The sequence below is a fragment of the Henckelia pumila genome, chromosome 4 (genome assembly GCF_033568475.1).
Source record: "Henckelia pumila isolate YLH828 chromosome 4, ASM3356847v2, whole genome shotgun sequence".
NCBI classification, from domain to species: Eukaryota; Viridiplantae; Streptophyta; class Magnoliopsida; order Lamiales; family Gesneriaceae; genus Henckelia; species Henckelia pumila.
In genome coordinates this window covers 175282148-175293786 of record NC_133123.1, presented here as the reverse complement: position 1 = coordinate 175293786, position 11639 = coordinate 175282148, and the positions used below count along the sequence as shown (strand labels likewise).

Here is an 11639-nt window from a genome sequence, read left to right as displayed (position 1 = left end):
ATAAAAATTCTAACTCTCGAAATGGCACTACAACAAATTTGATGTACAACAACGTCTAAACGACAACGGTTTTGTGAAAAAACCGTTGTCTCATGAGCTTTCACAACGGATTTATTAAAATCTGTTGTCGTTTGCCTTATTTTGTTAAAGAACGACAACAGATTATTAAAATTCGTTGTCTATTAGCGTGTTTTTTATGGCCTACGATAACGGATATTAAAATTCGTTGTCGATGAGCGTTTTTTTTAAGGTCATACGACAACGGATTATGGCCTACGACAACGGAGTTTAAAATTCGTTGTCTATTAGCGGTTTTTTTTTTTGGCCTACGACAACGGATTTTAAAATCCATTGTCTTTGAGCGCGTTTTTTATGGCCTACGACAACGGATTCTATAAAACCGTTGTTGTATTATCATTTTATATATTAATAAAATTATTATTTTTAAAATATATTATAATACTTGTAACTTAAAAAGAAACACACTTTCATTCTCTTTTGATCACTCGTTTCTCTCCTCATCGCTCTTACCACAATTATCAAACCCTAGCCGCCATACACTCTAGGCGACTTCAGATCGAGAGAGTTTGCAGAAGAAGGATCGATGATGGAAGACTTTTGGCCACTCTCTCACTCCCGAGCATTTTCCAGACGGCGGCAGAGGTGGATCTAGCAATGGAGTTAAGTACAGGCTCATGTCTCCGGCCAAGCTCCCGATCTCTAGGTCCACTAGTAAAGGTGGATCTAGCAATGGAGCATTTTTTTTATTTCTTGTTGGAAGGTTAGAGCTTCGTCGGGGGATGGTAAATCTGAAGCAAAACAACAAGAAGTTTTTTTTTGGTTTTCTATTATCTTACCGTAAGTCTTTCCTTCTATTTTCTATGGAATTCACATTCCATCAAAATCTATTCAAATTTGACATGCCCGTCATTAAGCACTCAGCCTTGGTTTCTTTCATTAATAATTATCTTAGTTTTATTTCCACCTGTTTTTCACACTTTTGTGTTGGAATTAATTTAGTTAATGGGTTTTTTATGCTTTAAATTCAGTCACAAATACACACTATATGCAAGAAATGGAAATTTATTAGGATCGAGCCTAGAGGTTGTTGAATTGGGATTAATTAATTGATTATTTAGGAGAAAATGAAATCATTGATTTTGTTGCCTCTGCATTGTTGATATGGAAGTGATTGGTGTGCATATAGGGAGTGAATTTCAAATTGTCGTTGTTCTTTCCGAAAGCATGGAACCGTGAAAGATTGATTGCCATTTTGTTTTGTAGTGGGCTTGCAATTCAAAATTCAAAGCAATTATTTTCATTTATAATGGGATTATTTTATGTTGATTTCGTTGACTACATTTGTTGCCTTTTCTTTCATTTTTTTTTTCTAGATTTCTCAACTTCTATTTCTACCGTGTTGTTATTTTAATTCAAGATTCTCTTGTGCATGCTAAGTGTTTGCAGAAAAGTCTATTTTGGATTAATTTTTAGGAAAAGGAATTGTTATTGAAACATTCACATTGATTTTCTATTTCGTTGCATATATGTGTTCAAAAATTTGTATGCTACGACTACATGTCAAATTTGGTGATGGTTTAGCTGGCATATTCAATTCTTATGTCAAATTGTCACAAAGTATTTGCGTCAATTGGTGATTTACATTCTTTGCCAGATTCTAAGGAAGCTCGAGGAAAGAGAAGTGGACCTAGATCGCCCATATGAGATGCAGGAGAAATACATAGGAGCATTGATTCGCTATGCACCTGGTGGGAAGGTATTTCTTCAGTTGTTGTTTTAGGAGGGATTCGATTATTTTGGCGGTTTCCTGATAAAATTTTGTTTGTTTACTTTTCAATTCAAGTTGGTGAAACAATAATTTGGATATTTCCCAATGGTCCAGTTATTAGCCAGAGTCAATCCAATCACTAGAACTATTTTGAAGGTAATGACTAGTTAGTTTAACCTTCTTTTTCTTGTTTCTCCTGCAATTTCAATTCTGTCTCAATTTCCCAAGTTTATATTTTACTTAAAATAGAATAAATAAGATAAACATTTACCTTGTACATGCATGAGTGTCATTAGTAGTGTTAATGGTTTTGGAACTGAGAACAAGTATATGTGCAAGTCAGCATATTTTTATCAATGGATCTTTCATTAGATTTGTTGTTCTTTAATTCTTGCCCTTGAGACAAGGGCCTTGTTACACAACTGGTTTCTGGAGACATAAGTAGTTCAACTTGTTTTGAATGTTTGTTTTTTTAATTCACCTTCGATTTTCAAAAATTATGAATATTGTCATGTGTTGATCTCTTTAATTCTATGCGAATTAGCTGCTCTAAAGTCTAAATGTGCATGCCATCATCTAGTGGTTCCTATTGTTTTACATAGATAATAAGATGAGCCAGTCATATTCTCAAGGGAAGTCAAGTCTTTTCAGATTAAATAATTTATTTTTTTTATTACATTATGGTTCAAGGATTTAATATTGTTGTGATCTTCTGTTAAATTTCTAATCACAGCCGAATAAATTAGTAAATCTATTCTGTTTCACTTAATTGTTAGGCTTGGGTGTAAACAGGGGTTTGCCTTCTGTAATGGAATTTCAACCTTCATAAGACAAGCGTACAACACTGATTTACTTAGATGGTGAAGGTAATATGCACAGAGTCAGTAAAGGTGCACCTGAGCAGGTACAATCTATCTTTTATCATGTGGTTTATTTATTTATTAATTCCATATTTTCCTTAGTTTTTTTTTAATTGCAAATATGGATTTTAGATTCTAAACCTTGCACGCAATGAGTCTGACGTAGAGCGAAGGTTCATGCTGTGATTGACAAGTTTGCAGAACGAGGTTTAAGATCACTTGCAGTGGCATACCAGGTAAAATTGATCAGTATTTCAGTTTGCTACTGTGTTTTTGGGTCATAATTTGGAGTATAGAATAGCAAGATGTTTGTCGGTAATTTTTATGACATCAAATCGTTGATAAATTTTGATGGTTTATCCTGCATTTGCTTCCATGAAGTTCTAGAAAGAACAAAGGAAAGCCCAGGAGGTCCATGGCAATTCATTGGTCTGATCTTGCCACTTTTTTGTCCCACCGAGACATGATAACGCGGAAACTACAAGGACATTGGATCTTGGAGTAAATGTCAAAATGATAACTGGTGGACTTTGTTTTTCAAATTTATTTAACTTTTGTTATTGATTCCTGCTTCAGTGGGTGATAAACCGAAGATCAAGAGTAGTTGATGTGAGCTGGAGCTAATTACACCATCAAGGATGCAAAGGGTCGGACCACCCTGTCGATATTTTTTTGTAGTGTGCATTGAATTAGAATTTTAATTTCAAGTGATTTGTAATACTAAAAAATTGTATATTAAATTTTATTTATGAAATTTTAAATTTTTGTTTTTTTATAATATTGCAATTTATATATTTTTTTTTGTTTTTTATATAGAAAAAGACAACGAATTTTATCCGTTGTCGTAGAGGGTCTAAACATGTTGTAATTGATGATGTTGTCAAAAATGCGCACCTACGACAACGGATAAATTCGTTGTCGTTTTTCTCAAAGACAACGGATTTGTGTCTACGAAAACAGATAAAATCCGTTGTCGTTGCCCTCAAAGACAATGGATAAAATCCGTTGTCTTTGAGGGAAACGACAACGGATTTTATCCGTTGTCGTAGAGGCGCAGTTTTGACAACACCATCAGTTACAACAGTTTTTGACCCCCTACGACAACGGATAAAATCCGTTGTCTTTTTGCGTTTTTTTTTGTAGTGTGGATTGATGTTAATATAAAGAGATAAAATCTATGAAAGACAATGACATTTGTGTTAGAGTAGGTGCCCGTCGAGCCAATGTGTTGGCCGATGGTCCTTGAGAGAACTCTTGTATGACAATCTTTATTTTAATAATATTTGACATTATTTAATTTGGCACATCTTTATCTTTATACCCATGCAAGCTGCATAGATAAAGCCCTTGAATATACAAATAGTAGAAAGAATATGAGATGGTCATGTGATGACTATCATGAAACTCATATTTGGAATACTGTATATTCTAAACTGTTCCTAGTCGATTCAGCCGCCATAAAGAAGGATAAAGGCCGCTCGAGCTTGAGACTAGTATTTGCGATGTGAGTACCATGTTTCATTGGTAGGGGACATGGAGATGTCCAAGCATGCAAATAGGTGCTCCTTGTAGAATGCACTGAACAACCCTCCCTAAAGGATTTTCCAAGTGGTTCTCACTTATCGAGTGGAGAAGTCCTAGTTTATGGTTGTACACCATTAGTCCTATAACCCGGGACAACATGGAGACTCTATATGCTAGTGCTTCACTTTGACTTGTTTACCGACTCATCTAGGGTCATCAGGTGGCAATGTTGGGTGTTGTGACGAAACATCTAGGAGTCAATGCATTGTAGTCGGGGATTCACCGCTTACCTACGGGTATGGATATCCTATGTTATATCATGCATACGTAGCTTGAAATCTCTGATCAGAGTAAGTGTAATTAAGAAAGGAGTTTCTTGAATTACATTTTCGATGCAACTACGGCATGACACATAGTTATCGATTCAATGACAACTCTCGATAAACCAATGGTTGTCGAATCGGTCGGGATATATGAGTTGAAGGGACCGTACTGTACGCTAACCATAATTGATTGGTTCTTGCAGGCACTATCATTTGATACCTAGCGAGTCATGTAAGCAATGCGGCTAGATGTTTACATGACTGGTTGGGTACTATCAGACTTGAGTTTTCTGACGTTCTTATTATCAATGTATTGATTAATAAGAATGGAGCTATATAGGGTATGCTCATATAAGGGACTTGTTGATCCCGAATCACATGGAGATGTGAACCCACTGCTAGTTGTATCAGTGAACCATTGAGGGTCACACAAGTACTAGCTTTCTAGATCCCATTGAGATTAAAATAAGTTCAATGTGTTGAACAACTTATAAAGGAGTTTATAAGTAAAATAAATTAGAAGTTTGACTTCTAAATTGGAGAACGAATGGAATAAGTAACTTTTAATTTGTGAATGTGCTCCAAGATTAAAAGTTGACTTAAAATAATTAGTTTATGAAAATGGTGATTTTCTAAACTATTATTTTGAACTTAGTTAATTAATTCAAGTGTTGAATTAATTTAACACTAGTTGACATTTTAATGTACAAATAATTAAACACTATTGAGTCTTGTAGAGCTCAAATAAAATAGTGTTATATAATTATTGTTACTAGTGTACTTGAATGAGTTCAAGTTGAATTTAATTAATTGATTAAACTTAAATGGGTTTAGGTTTAATATTTAATTAAAATAAGTTCAAAATACCATTTGAATATATATATTTATATATTTATATATATATAGGCGTGTATATATATATATATATATATATATATATATATATATATATATATATATATATATGATATATATATATGTGTGTGTATGGAATTTGAAGGGTTGAATGATGGTTTGCAATTTTCCATGCATGTCTTGCAATTTTCCATGCATGGCTTAATTGTACTCATTAATCCCTCTCCTTTAATATATTATTTGGAATAATATATACACACACACATTCCATTCCAATTTCATAATTGAAGTGGCCGAACACTCCATTATTTTCCTCCAAGTTTTCTTTCATTTTTGTGGGAGAAGGAAAGGAAAATCTCAATGAAAAATCCTCTAAATATTCTAGTGCATATTTAGAGTGGATATAGATCGTCTAGTCGTGGACCTAATTCGGAGGTTCGAAGTGTTGAATCCATTTTGAGCAAGGAGTGCTCTTGGAAGCTTGTAGATTGAGTCTACCATTTTTCAAGAGCCTAGTTGTTTATCAACTTGGTTGGAGCCATAAATCAATCTTTTGAGATTGATAGGTAAAATTCTAAATACCCTATGGTTGTTTGAGTTTTTTGAATACTACACAAGTGCTCGGATTTCTTTTATTAAAAATTTTATATTTCCGCTGCGTTTTCGGACACGAGTTAACCGATCCCCTTCAGTGGTATCAGAGCCTAGGTTACTCTTTTGTGTAGTATTTGTTGGATATTATGTTGAGGTCAATTTCTAACCGCATGAGGAAATCAATATTTTAACTTTTAGGGCAAATTTTATAAAAATTATTTTTTTATTTTCGGGCAGCCCTTGGGCTGCCCGAAGGTGTCCTAGGCTGCCCCATATTTTTAATAAAAAAAAAAAAAAAAATTTGGCCGGAATCCGTCGACGGAGTTTCGGTGACGACTATGACGACTTGAGTTTTTCAAAAGGTGTTTTGGAATATCATGTGTCATAGGCCCTAAATTGTTAAATATATTATAGTTGATTTTTGTGAAAAATTAAACTTTATAATATGTGATTTTTCTCATAAAATAAATAGTTAAAGTGTGACTTTGATTATTTATAGTAAATTGTGATTTACAAGAAATTCAATTATAAATAAATTAATTTGAAAGTAAACAAAGGTGTTTGTTTATTTTGTTAATTTATTTTATAATTGTGGTGGTTAGTGATTGGACCAAGATATATAATATTTGATCAATTGATTATTGAGATAATTAATTGATGGTGTATGATATGTGATATTGTGCATGAAGGATGATTAAAAGCCCAAGACCAATTTGCTAGGTGTATGCTAGGATATTTTGTGTTGAATGGTTGTAATAATTATCAAATTACAAAGTGGGCTTGGTTTATAGCCCGTTTCCACCCCATGAGATGTATCCCTATTTGCCATGGATATTTTCATGTAAAATATTTGATAGCGGAAGTTTAAGATTGGAAGATGGTGGGCCATGATGAATTATGAAGATCCAAGACATGTAAATATTGGAAGCTTATGTAATTGTTGCATTTGCATCCCATGCATTCCCTAGGAATTGGACCTAGGCCCGTGTTTGGCTCACATGGGCCAAATAGTTTTTGGGGCGATTGATCATCCTTATTAATTAGTATGTGCGTTATTATTTTATAATAACAAAGTTGCATGAATCCGGCAAACATACGATCAAACATGGCGATCTTTAAAATTAATGATGAGACCTTTTTCAAAATTAAAAACCCTCATTTTGAATTAGATTCAAAATTTATATCAAGCCCGAAAAGGGGAATTATAAATGTGTTTATAATTTCCATGTCTTCCATCGACAATGGATGCATGACGAACGCTACCCGTATTCAATACTCGGCTCATATTATTGGGGGGGTTTGGATGCCGGAAAGCTGTGACATCCATTGACATGGTGATGTGAACTACTTGGAACTCCCATGACTTCGGCTCATATTATTGGGGGAACTCATGGCGACCGTCCATTAAGGTTCGATATCGATGGGTAAGGCTTGACACGTAAAGATGAACGACGTCATTTTATTGGGTCCTAATCAAGCATGAGACAAAAGTTTACGTAAGGGTTGCATGGAGATGCAATTGGAAACTACCTTTTAGAAATTATGATTGGCTGATATTATTCGGGATCGTAATTGGCTAATTGGACCTTATGTACCTACTGAGGAAAGGAGTTTTCCGTTTTTACTAGAGGGTAGTAAAAATGTCAAAAACAGTGGGAGTAAATATTTATAAAGTTAAAGTCCACACTTTATATCTTATTGAATATTTTAAAATAGTCATTGACATTTATCTGTTATTATTTTTCAGTACAAGTTTTGACAATGTCATCAATTCGCAATCCGCTATCTACTATACTCGACAAACATTTACTGACCGGTCCAAATTACCTCGATTGGCTAAGAAATTTGAAAATTGTCTTGAACTCGAAGAGGATTGCATACACACTTGATGAGTCGCCCCCTGATACGGCTCCGACTGATTGTAGCCCTGAGGAGCTACAGACTTACAAGGATTGGTGTGACCATTACTTGAAAGCCAAGTGTTATATGCAGGCTTCTATGAATGATGAGCTTCAGCGACGTTTTGAGAGTGCAAAGCATGCTGCTGACATTCATTTGCATCTCAAAGAACTCTTTGGTGAACAAACACGCCCACTTCGACATGCGATTTTCAAGGAGCTAATCACTTTGCGCATGCGAGATGGGGCTTCGGTCCATGAGCATGGCCTGAAGTTGATTGGGCTCGTGGAGAAACTCGTTAGCATGGATCTTGTGCTACCAACTGAGTTGACCACAGACGTGTTGCTCTTGTCACTGCCTAGCTCATTTGATCCTTTTGTGGTGAATTTCAACATGAACAGGTTAGATCCAACCCTTGAGGAGTTGGTTAACATGCTTGTTACATTTGAATCCACAATCAAGAAAGAGAAGCCGGTTCTTTATGTGGGATCTTCATCTGGTTCAAAAAATAGACCACATGGGAAGGGAAAGAAGCGTTCCTTCCATGCTCCCAAAAAGAACGTGCCCTTGAAGAGGCAAGCTCCGAGTCCCGTTGTGGTAGCCACACCAGTTAAGGCTAACAAGACTAATGACGTCTGTCATCACTGTAAGAAACCTGGACATTGGAAACGTAATTGCAAGGAATATCTTGACCAGAATGGTTCTGGAAAAGGTATGTTCTACATTGAAGTAAATATTTCACTTAACTCTTCTTCTTGGGTATTGGATACCGGCTGTGGCTCACATCTCTGTAATGATTTTCAGGTGATGGAGAGAAGTAGGAGACTCAGAGATGGTGAGACCTTCTTGAGGATGGGCAATGGGGCAAGAGTTGCAGCCAAAGCTATTGGAGATGTTTACTTATTGTTGGACAATGATTTTAAATTATGTTTGAGAGATGTTTTGTTTGTACCAGATTTGGTGAAAAACATTGTTTCCATTTCTATGCTTGATAAAGATGGATATTCTTGTTTATTTGGCAAAGGTGTTTGCAATATTTACAAGAATGAATGTTTAATTGGTACAGGACAATTGGAAAATGATCTCTATAATTTAAAATTGAAAGATATTCCTATGTATAATGTCCAAGAGATATCAACAACATCCAAAAGAAAACAAGATACTCTAAATCCAGCACACTTATGGCATGCTCGATTAGGTCATATATCTTTTAAAAGGATGAACAAGCTAGTGGGAGAAGGCATGTTTGATGTCTGATATTAATTCTCTTACTACTTGTGAACCCTGTCTAAAAGGAAAGATGACCAAAATTCCCTTTAAGGGCCATGTGGAGCGAGCCAAGGGACTGTTGGATTTGATCCATACAGATGTGTGTGGTCCACTTAGCATCACCACTAAGCACGGACATTCTTACTTCACCGATGACTTCTCTAGATATGGGTATGTGTATTTGATGAAATAAAAATCTGAAGCTTTTGAAAAGTTCAAAGAATTCAGAAATGAAGTAGAAAAACAATTGGGACGAAGCATCAAGGCACTTCGATCGGATCGAGGTGGTGAGTACTTGAGTACTGAATTCCAAGAGTATCTTAGGGAGAATGAGATTCTCTCACAGTGGACTCCTCCTGGTACACCTCAGTTGAATGGTGTTTCAGAACATCGTAATCGAACTTTGATGGACATGGTTCGGTCTATGATGGGGTTCACGGAGTTGCCGCCATCCTTTTGGGGATATGTACTTGAGACAGCGGCACTTTTGTTGAACAATGTCCATTCAAAGACAGTTGATAAGACACCATATGAGATATGGATGGGAAAATCTCCAAAGTATTCTTATCTAAGAATATGGGGATGCCCTGCTTATGTGAAGCAGATAGTGGGAGATAAATTGGATGCTCGATCCATTTTATGCTACTTCGTGGGATATCCAAGAAATTCGGTTGGATATTATTTCTATCATCCCAAAGAAACAAAGGTGTTTGTTTCTAGGAATGCAACCTTCTTGGAGAAGGAATTTCTATTGGATAGAAAATGGGAGATGATAGAACTCGAAGAAGTTCAAGAAACACCCACGATTGTGGAACCCACACCCGAACAGCCAAGAGAGGAGATACAAGCTCCTAGAAGATCCGAGAGGATCTCAAGACCACCTATGAGGTATGGTCTGCTTCTTGAAGAGGGCCAAGATGAGCCTGACCATGGATGTGATCCAAGGACCTTCAAGGAAGCATTGTCTGATGCCGATTCATCCAAGTGGCTTGAAGCTATGGAATCTGAGATGAATTCCATGTATTCGAACCAAGTGTGGAATCTTGTGGATCCACCTGAAGGAATTGTTCCTATAGGGTGTAAATGGATTTACAAGAGGAAGCTTGGGACGGATGGGAATGTTCTGACCTTCAAGGCTCGATTGGTGGCAAAAGGTTATACTCAAAGGCAAGGAGTTGACTTTGAAGAAACTTTTTCTCCAGTCGCAATGTTCAAGTCCATAAGGATATTGCTTGCCATTGCCGCATGGTATGACTATGAAATATGGCAGATGGATGTGAAGACAGCTTTTCTTAATGGGGATGTTAAGGAAGAAATTTACATGTCTCAACCTGAAGGGTTCACATCTATCGGAAGTGAGCATAAAGTATGCAAACTTCAGAGATCTATCTATGGTCTCAAACAGGCATCTAGGAGCTGGAACCTCAGATTTGATGGTACAATCAAAGAGTTTGGGTTTACTAAGAATCCTGAGGAACCATGTGTGTATAAGAAGGTCAGTGGGAGTGCTGTGACATTCCTGGTACTTTATGTTGATGACATTCTACTCATTGGGAATGATGTTGGAATGTTGCAATCAACTAAAGTATGGTTATCGAGTAAGTTCTTGATGAAGGACTTGGGTGAAGCATCTTTTGTATTGGGAATACAAATCTATCGGGATAGATCGAAAAGATTGCTTGGTCTCACCCAGTCCACATACATTGATACCATCGTGAAGAGGTTCTCGATGGATGAGTCTAAGAGAGGACATCTACCAATGTGTCATGGCGTGTCTCTATCCAAGTCCATGTCTCCCAAAAATGATGCAGAGATAGAGACGATGACACGCATTCCATATGCATCTGCAATTGGTAGTATCATGTATGCGATGATATCTACACGTCCTGACGTGGCCTTTGCACTTAGTGTTACAAGTAGATATCAATCGAACCCTGGTCTTCCACACTGGAAAGCTGTGAAAGACATTCTCAAGTATTTGAGAAAGACTAAGAATATGTTCTTGGTTTATGGGGGTGGAGAACTAAAATTGGAAGGATATACCGACTCTAGCTTCCAAAAAGATGTTGATGATTCGAAGTCAACTTCCGGTTTTATATTCATGCTCAATGGTGCTGCTGTTTGTTGGAAGAGTTCCAAGCAAAATAGCACTGCGGATTCAACCACTGAGGCAGAATATATTGCTGCATCTGATGCTGCAAAGGAAGCTGTTTGGATTAGGAATTTTGTCCAAGAGTTGGGCGTTATTCCTAATGGAGTTGATCCAGTCCCGGTGTACTGCGACAACACTGGTGCCGTTGCTCAGGCAAAAGAACCAAGGTCTCATCAGAAATCCAAACATGTACTGAGAAAATACCACATCATCCGGGAAATTGTGGAACGAGGAGATGTCTTGTTAGACAGAGTCGCCTCCGCAGATAATGTTGCTGATCCACTAACTAAGCCTTTACCAGGACCATTGTTCGAAAAGCATCGCGAATCAATGGGTTTGAAGAATATGGGTAGTTGGCTCTAGTGCAAGTGGGA

At 36.6% G+C, this 11639-nt stretch overlaps 1 long non-coding RNA gene across 2 annotated transcripts; it reads left to right on the top strand.

The window, feature by feature from the left end:
• The first annotated feature begins 513 nt into the window (after window positions 1-513).
• LOC140866346 (uncharacterized) lies at window positions 514-3352 on the top strand. 2 transcript variants are annotated; one of them, XR_012144863.1, is made up of 6 exons: window positions 514-858; window positions 1676-1777; window positions 1865-1945; window positions 2582-2693; window positions 2782-2885; window positions 3031-3352. It is a non-coding gene; the product is annotated as an uncharacterized lncRNA (long non-coding RNA). The 2 variants fall into 2 exon arrangements; XR_012144864.1 differs by having other exon boundaries at window positions 2566-2693.
• Window positions 3353-11639: the final 8287 nt, after the last annotated feature.